At 43.2% G+C, this 8,970-nt stretch overlaps 1 non-coding gene across 1 annotated transcript; it reads left to right on the forward strand.

The window, feature by feature from the left end:
• The first annotated feature begins 4,841 nt into the window (after positions 1–4,841).
• On the forward strand, positions 4,842–4,912 carry trnal-uag (transfer RNA leucine (anticodon UAG)). Its single transcript has one exon. It is a non-coding gene; the product is annotated as a tRNA-Leu (tRNA).
• The last annotated feature ends 4,058 nt before the right edge of the window (positions 4,913–8,970 follow it).

Below are 8,970 nucleotides of genomic sequence, written 5' to 3' on the forward strand. Positions count from 1 at the left end.
CCTGGGATCCCCTAACAAGATAATAGGAAGCAAAAGTGTAGTAGAGCATTTGTGCAACTTTGCATAGCCGCTTCAATGAGTAAACAGAAGAACTGGGAAAAATATGAGGAACAAATGAGCAGGACATAAACCTTAACCATCCTGTTGTTTTTTTCCTAAACCCAACCTTCCGTTTTGTTCCAAGTCCTGTTATGCTTTCCATAAACCCAACCGTCCTGTTGTCCCGCGTGTCATGGAAACGTAAGCCACCCACAAACCTTCCTTACCTTAACACTCTGGGCCCTGAGGCCATTTTTACAGTTTATTTCCGTCTGGATTTATTAATAAAAAAGCTTGTAAAACACACACCTGTGTCTACAGCAGAATGAACATCATTTTTTTAGGACCACTGGGTTATTGGAATTTTGGGTTGCAGTGAGGTACTTGCATATTACAAATGTGGTTGTAGGGCCTTAAGATAATAAATAAATAAATATAATGAATCTTCCAGATGGTATTGAAATCACAGACATATAGTAAAACCTAAGCCATTTTCCATTCTAAAACACTGTCATATGTCTTGGGAGTACAACTGTGAGAAATAATCATTGAACTTATACAGTTGACAAATACATGCATTTTTTCCAAAAGTCAGACGTTTTGCTCTCATGACATTTACTTATGCCAATAATAACTAAATGTCATATTTATTGATATACACCCACAGCAATGTTATACAAGCAAATATGTGTCTAAATAGGGTTTTTTGGCCTTCATAAGAGTCTATAGGCTTTTTTTCCCCTTTGGCCTTCCATACAAAGGGGTGCCTTTATCTCCATATGGGCATGCATTCCTGAAAAATAGACAGAAACGACACAGAGCAGGAGATCAGAGATTAGACGACGATTAGCGGCAAGGTGAGCCAAACGCGATGAATTATGGATATAAAGTGGACATCTTGGCTATAACAGTATGATTAAAGCCCAAAGAGGCTGAAGTTCCAGGCTGGATAGAAAATCCCCCTGTAGAGGCTAGAAGACGGGGAAAAGACCTCCGTAAAGCCGAAACGTCAGGATTTAACGAAACAGAAAGTGAGTAAATCGCTTGTATGGTTCAAAAGTTATTAAACTAGAATCAGAGGTACTTTTTACTACTGGGGCGATGTCCGGCTCAGAGGGTTAAAGGGGGCCTGTAAAAATGTTAACTGGACTGTGTGTGTACCGACAGTGGGAAAATTCTGTGTGCTTGTTTATCTAGGCAGCTTGGTCTCAAGAATTCATGGTCGCACAATACTAACACTCACTTACTGGTGGTGGCACGGAATGTGAATTCACAAATTTTGGTGGCCACCAGAGAAAACATGCCAACGATGTCACTGAGAAGATGACGTAGCATTAGGAGCCACTACGGTAGTGAGAAGTATGAAAGGCCAAAAACCCTGCAAAGGAGGTTGGTTGAGGTGTTTGACGGGTCAACAGAAGTATCCAGTGAAACAGCGTGATGTGTCCCGCTCTGTCACGTTTTCCTAAGCCCAACAGCCATCCTGTTGTTATTTTCCTAAACTCAAACCTTGTTGTCCCAGTCCCGTTATTGCTTCCTAAACCACACGTTTATGGTTTTCCTAACCAACGTCCCATGTTGTCCCGCGTGTCATGGTATTTAAGCCCACACAAGCCTTTCCTTACCTTAAGTGGTCGTTCATTTCACGAATTAATGGTCACAAACTGTTAACAACGCACTACGTGGTGGTGGTGGCACCAGAATGTGTGAAATTCTGTGGCCACCCGGAAACAATGACAATGTAAAGTCAATAGAGAAAGGACGTACTAAACCCAACCATTTTTGACGGAAAATTCAAGTTTGAATTTAGTAAACGTTTACGTCAAAGGTATTCGTTGTCCAATGTATTAGAAAGCTGATCGGCAGGGGAGCCATAGAAAGACCCAATGTCAAACTCTTAACCATTGCCTTTCAAGTCATGAAAGATCGGAGCTGCATTTCCGTGATGAAAATTGCTAAAAGGCAGTTCACGTGTCGTTGTCTAGGGGTATGATTCGCGCTAGGTGCGGAGGTCCGGGTTCAATCCTGGACAGCCCCAAGGTGTAAAATGTGTTGATACCTAATTGAGCATTGAAGTCCAGCTTAGAATCAAGTCCATCCAGATAAAAGACAGCAGGTGCATGTTTAGTGAAATTTGACAATAATGTGATATGTCTTTTCTAATAAAACTGAAGACTTTGTTTAGCTTTCAAGTTTGTGATGTCCTTGACTCTGCCTTGGAAGGACCTGGGATCCCTAACAGATAAGTGGAAAAAGTGTAGTAGAGCATTTCTGCAACTTTGCATAGCCTGCTTCAACTGCAGTACAACAGAAGAACTGGGAAAATAGAGGAACAATGAGCAGGACATAACCTAACCATCCTGTGTTTTTTTCCTTAAACCCACACCTTCCGTTTTTGTTCCAAGCTGTTATTGCTTCATAAACCAACCGTCCGTTGTTGCCCCGCGTGTCATGGAAACGTAAGGCCACCCACAAGCGTTCCTTACCTTAAGGGTTGCCGGTGTAAAAATGGTAACACGCCAACGTTAGGTGGTGTGTACCAAATGTAGGGAAAATTCTGTGAGCTGTTGATCGAGGGAAGCTTGGTCTTACAGACTTCCTGGTCCGCAAAAAGATAACAAGCATTAAGCGTGGTGCGCCCGGAATGCGTGAAAATTTGTTGTGCGCCACCACGGAAAACAATGCCACGTGATGTACTGAGAAGAGACCGTAGCATAGGGCCACTACGGTCCCGTAAGAAGTCTGAAAGGCCAAAAAAACCGCAAAGGAGGTGGTTCGAGGTGTTTGAAGGGTCAAAGAAGACCATAGAGCGTGATCGTGTCCCGTCGTCCCGTTCCGAAGCCCAACCAAACCATCCTGTTGTTATTTTCCTAAACTCAAAACTGTTGTTGTACCAAGTACGTTATTGCTTTCTAAACCCAACGTTGATGTTTCTAAACCAAAACCGTTCCATTGGTGTCCCGCGTGTCATTGGTATTGGAAGCCACCCACATAAGCCTTTTTCATTACTTAAAGGGTCCGTGTGCATTTCACGGCGGAAATACTGGTCACAACCTGTTAACAAGGCCACTAGTCGGTGGTGGTGGCACAGATGTGCTGAAAATTCTGCGTGGCCACCGGAAAACAAATGACAATGTAAAGTCCGATAAGAAATGAGTACTAAACCAACCATTTTTGCCGGAAAAATTAAGTTTGAATTTTAGTTAAAACGTTTTACGTAAAAGTATTATGTTGGCCATGTCCTTAGAAAGAGAATATGGCAGGGGAGCCATAGAAAGACCATGTCAATACATTAACCATTGCCTTTCAGTCAATGACACGGGGATCGGGGAGGCTGCATTCCGTGATGAAAAATTGCTAAAAACTGCGTTGAGGGGCTCGTGGTTAGGGTATGATTATCGCTTAGGGTGCGAGAGGTCCGGGTGCAATCCCGGACGAGCCAAGTTGTAAAATGTGTTGATACCTAATTGGCAGCATGAAGTCCAGCTTAATCAATCCATCCAGATAAAAGACAAGCAGGTGCAGTGTTAGTGTAGAATAGTGACAATTAATGCTGATATTTCTACTTTCTAATTAAAACGAAGGACTTTGTTCTAGCTTTCAAGTTGTGATTGATCCGGGACTCTGGCCTTGGAAGGACCTGGGAGCCCTAACAAGATTAAGATAAGTAGGAAGCAAAAGGTAGTTAGATCATTTTTGCAACTTTGCATAGCCTGACTTCAACTGAAGTAAAAGAAGAACGGCGGAAAAATATGAGAACAAATGAGCAGGACATAAACCGTTAACCATCCGGTGTTTTTTTCCTTCACCCAACCTTCCAGTTTTGTTTCAAGTCCCGTATTGCTTTCTAACCCAACCGTCCAGTGTGGTCCGGCGTGGCATGGAAAGTCAAGGCCACACACAAGCCTTTCCTTACTTTAAAGGGGCCCTGTGTAAAAAATGTGAACACAGACAACGTGGGGGTGGTACCCAAATGTGGGAAAATTCTGTGAAGCTTGTTGATCTAGGGAAGCTTGGTCTCTAAAGAATTCTGGTCGCAAAACAAACTATTACTACCGCATTACTCGTGGTGGCACGGACATGCGTGAAAATTTGGGGTGCCACACGGAAAACGGAAACATGCCAAAGTGATTCACTGAGAAGAGGAAGTAGCATTAAGAGCCATACGGTAGTGAGGAAGTATGAAAGGCAAACACTCCGCAAAGGGAGGTAGGTTGGGTGTTTGACGCGTCAACAGAAGACCAGTAGAGGTGATCGGTCGTCTCACGTTTCCTAAGCCACAACCAAAACCACCGTGTGTTATTTCCTAAATCACAACCTTTCGTTGACGTGCCCAGTCGTTAGTTGCTCTAACCCAACGTTTTATGTTTTCTAAACCCAACCTGCCATCTTGTTGTCCCGCGGTCATGGTATACGTACTCACCCACACAAGCCTTATACTTCACCTTAAATTAGGGTCGTGTTAATTTCGACGGAATCCTGAATGTCACAACTGTTAACACGCACTACGTGTGTTGGGCACAGATGTGGAAAAATTCATCTGTGGCCACCCCGAAAAACCATGCAATGTAAGTCAATAAGAAATGAGTACAACTCCAACTTTTGTGAATTAAATTCAGTGATTTTAGTAAACGTTTTATAGCTTCAAAGCTAGTTCTGTTGTTCCAATGTTAATTAGAAAGCTGAATCTGGCGGGGAGCCATAGAAAGGACAATGTCAAAATACTAACCATTGCCTTCAAGTCAAAGACAGATCGGAGCTGGCATTTCCGGATGAAAAATTGCTAAAAAGCGGTTTGACGTGGCTCGTTGGTCTAGGGTTGATTCTCGCTTTAGGGTGCGAGAGGTCCCGGGTTCAAATCCCGGACGAGCCCAAGGTGTAAAAGTGGTTGTTGATACCTAATGAGCATTGAAGTCCAGCTTAGAATCAAGTCCATCCAGATAAAAGACAGAGGTGATGTGTAGTGTAGAATATTTGACAAGTAATGTGATATTTCTCTTTCTAATTAAAACTGAAGACTTTGTTCTCAGCTTCCAAGTTGTGATGGATCTTGACTGGGCCCCCCGGACAGGACTGGGATACCCTAACAAGGATAAGTAGGAAGCAAAAGGTAGTCAGAGCATTTTGCAACTTTGCATAGAACTGCTTCAACTGAAGTAAACAGAAGAACGGGAAAAATATGAGGAAAACAAATGAGCAGGACATAAAACGTAACATCTGTATTGTTTCTTAACCAACCCAGTTTTGTTCCAAGTCAATGTTATTTGCTTTCCTAAACCCAACGTCCCGTTGTTGTCCCAGTGTCATTGGAAAACGTAAGGCCACCCACAAGCCTTTCCTTACCTTAACACTCTGAGGCCTCCTGAGGCCCATTTCTACAGTTTAATTCGTCTGGATCATTTAATAAAAAGCCTGTAAAACATCAAACCTGTTGTTACAGTCAAGATATGAACATCATTTTTTAGGGACAAAACTGGGTTATTGAGATATTTGGTGTTGCAGTGTAGGTCACTTGCATGTAAACATGGTTTGTCGGGACTTAAAGATAAAGTATAATAAAATAAAAATGAAGTTCCAGAGATGTTTGAAATCACGAGACATTAAAGTAAAACCTAAGCCATTTCAGTTAAAACACTTGTCATATGTATTGGAGTCACACTGTGAAGAATAAATCATTGCATATACAGTTGACAAAAAAATACATGAACCAGCTTCCTTTTTTCAAAAAAAGTCAAGCCGTTTGCTTCATGAATTTACTTAGCCAATTAATAACATAATAATGGTCATATTATGTATTATCACCCACAGCATGATTATACAAGCAAATATGTGTCTAAACGGGACATATTTGGCCTTCCATAGAGTCTATAGGCATTTTGTACATGGGTTGCCATACAAGGAGGGGGCCTTTATTCCATATGGGCATGCAGTCTTCCTGACAAAATAGACAGGGAAACACAGAGCGGGAGCTCAGAGATTAGACAACGATTCAGCGGGCAGAGCAGTGAGCCAAAACGCGATGACATATGGATATAAAGGGACCAATCTTGGCTTTAGTAACAGATGGATTTAAAGCCCAAGAGGCTGAAAGTTCCAGCGTGGATACGAAATCCCTGTAAAGGCTAGAAAAAGACGGGGAAACAAAAAGACCTCTAAAGCCGAAAACGTAGGATTTAAACGAAAAGAAAGGAGTAAACTCGCGTGTATGGTTCAAAAGTATTAGAAACTAGTGAATCAGAGGTACTTTTACTCGGTGGGCGGTGTCTCGGGGGCTTAGAGGGAAAAGGGGGGCCTGTTTAAAAACATGTTACGTGGTTGGTGGTGTAACCAGAAATGTGGGGAACATTCTGTGGTGTTGTTTATCTAGGGCACGCTTGTCTCACAGATTAGCATTGGCGTCGCACAAAACTCACTCAACATGCATACGTCGGGGGGTGTTGGTGGACACGGAAAATGCGGGAAATTTTGTTGTGGCCCACCAAGAGAAAACAATCCAAAGTGTGTCACCTGAGGAAGATGACGTAGCACATAGGAGCAAGCTTATACGTAGGCGAGAAGTATGAAAGGCCAAAAAACCCGCAAAATTGAGGTTGGTTGAGGTGTTTGCAGCGGGCAAGAAGAAGTTGCCAGTTAGAGGTGGGATTGTGTCCGCCTGTCCGTTCCTAAGGCCCAACCGAAACCATCCTGTTTGTTATTTTCTAAACTGTGCAAACTGCTGTGTCCCAAGTCCCGTTATTGCTTTCCTAACACAACGGTTTATGGTTTCCTAAACCAAACCGTCCCATTGGTGTCCAGAGTCCGGTCATGGATGTTATCAAGCCACACCCAAAGCCTTTACTTACCTTAAAGTGTCGGGTTCATTTAACGGAATTATGAGGTCACAAACTGTTAACACGCACTACGTGTGGTGGTGGCACAGAATGTGTGGGAAATGTCTGCGTGGCCAACCGGGAAAACAATGACAATGTAAAAAGTCAATAAGATAATGCGTACTAAACCCAACCATTTTTGACGGAAAAATTCATAGGTTGAATTTTAGTAAAACGTTTTACGTCAAAGTTAATTTTGTCCAGAGTCATTACGAAAGTGAATCTGCCAGGGCGAGCACATAGAAAGAGCCATGCAAAATCTACTTAACCATTGCCTTTCAAGTCAATGCAGACTCGAGCTGCATTTACGTGATGGAAAATTGCCTGAAAAAGAGCGTTTGGACGTGGGCCGTTGGTCTAGGGGGTTATGATTCTAGCGTATTGGGTGCGAGGGGAGGTCCCGGGTTCAAATCCGGACGAGCCCAGGTGTGAAAAGGTGTGATACCTAATTGGCATGAAGTCCCGCTTAGAATCAAGTCCATCCAGATAAAAAGAGCAGGTGCAGTGTTAGTGTAGAAGTATTTGACAAATACAGCTGATATTCTCTGTTCTAATTAAACTGAGCGTTGTTCTCAGCTTTCAAGTTGTGATTGATCCTTGACTCTGCTTGGAAGGACTAGGGATCCCCTAAACAAGATAAGTAGGAAGCAAAAGTGTGAGTAGAGCATTTTGCAACTTTGTAGCCTGCCTTCAACTGAAGTAAACAGAAGAACATGGGGGAAAAATATGAGAACAAATGAGCAAGGACAAAACCGTAAACATCATGTTGTCTTTTTCATTAACCACAAACCTTCCAGTTTTTTGTTCCAATGTCCTGTTATTGCTTTCTAAAACAACCGTCCCGTTGGCGTCCAGCGTGTACTGGAAATGTAAGGGCCACCCAAAGCCTTTCCGTACCTTAAAGGGTGGCCCTGTGTGAAAAAATGTTAACACAGCACAACGTGGTGGTGGGCCCAAATGTGGGGAAAATTCTCGTGAGACTTGTGATCGAGAGAAGCTGGTTCGTACAGAATTCCTGGTCGCACAAACTAGTAACACCGCATACGCGCTTGTTGGACACGGAGATGCTGTGGAAAATTTGTGTGGCCACCACGCGAAAACAATGCCAAGTGATGTCATGAGAAGAGATGATGTAGTAAGCATTAGGAGCATACGGTAGTGACCGGAAGTATGATGAAAGGCCAAAAACCGCAAAGGGCGGTTGGTTGAGGTGTTTGCCGGTCAACAGAAGTCCAGTACGCAGCGTGATCGTGTCCCGTCTGTCAGTTTCCTAGTGACCCACCAAAACACCTCCTGTTGTTATTTCCTAAACTCAAACACCTGTTGGTTTGTCCCAAGTCCCGTCTTGATTTCATAACCCAACCGTTTATGGTTTTCCTAACCCAACCGTCCCATTGTTGTCCGCGGGTCATGTATTGAAGCCCAACCACAAGCTTCCTTACCTTAAGTGGTCGTGTTCTTTCACGGATATTAATGGTCACAAAATGTTAAAAACGCAATACGTGGTGGTGGTGGCACAGAATGTGTGAAACTAAAATTCTGCGTGGCCACCACGGAAACAATGACAATGTAAAGTCAATAGAAATGACTACTCAACCCAACAGTTTTGACGGAAAAATTCAAGTTTGAATGTAGTAAAACGTTTTAGCTGACCCGTCAAACACCTCAACCAACCTCCCTTTGCGGGTTTTTGGCCTTTCATACTTCTCACTTCTGTAGTTGCTCCTAATGCTACGTCATCTTCTCAGTGACATCACTTTGGCATTGTTTTCCGTGGTTGCCACACCAAAATTTCACGCATCCGTGCACCAGCGCATAATGGGTGTTAATTAGTTTGTGCGACCAGAATTCTGTAAGACCAGCTCCCCTAGATCACAAGCTCACAGAATTTTCCCACATTTGGTACCACACCACGTGTCGGTGTTAACATTTTTACACAGGCCCCCTTATAAGGTAAGGAAAGGCTTGTGGGTGGCCTTACGTTTCCATGACACGTGGGACAACAACGGGACGGTTGGGTTCAGGAAAGCAATAACAGGACTTGGAACAAAAACGGGAAGGT

The sequence above is a fragment of the Etheostoma spectabile genome, chromosome 12 (genome assembly GCF_008692095.1).
Source record: "Etheostoma spectabile isolate EspeVRDwgs_2016 chromosome 12, UIUC_Espe_1.0, whole genome shotgun sequence".
In the NCBI taxonomy this organism is placed as follows: domain Eukaryota; kingdom Metazoa; phylum Chordata; class Actinopteri; order Perciformes; family Percidae; genus Etheostoma; species Etheostoma spectabile.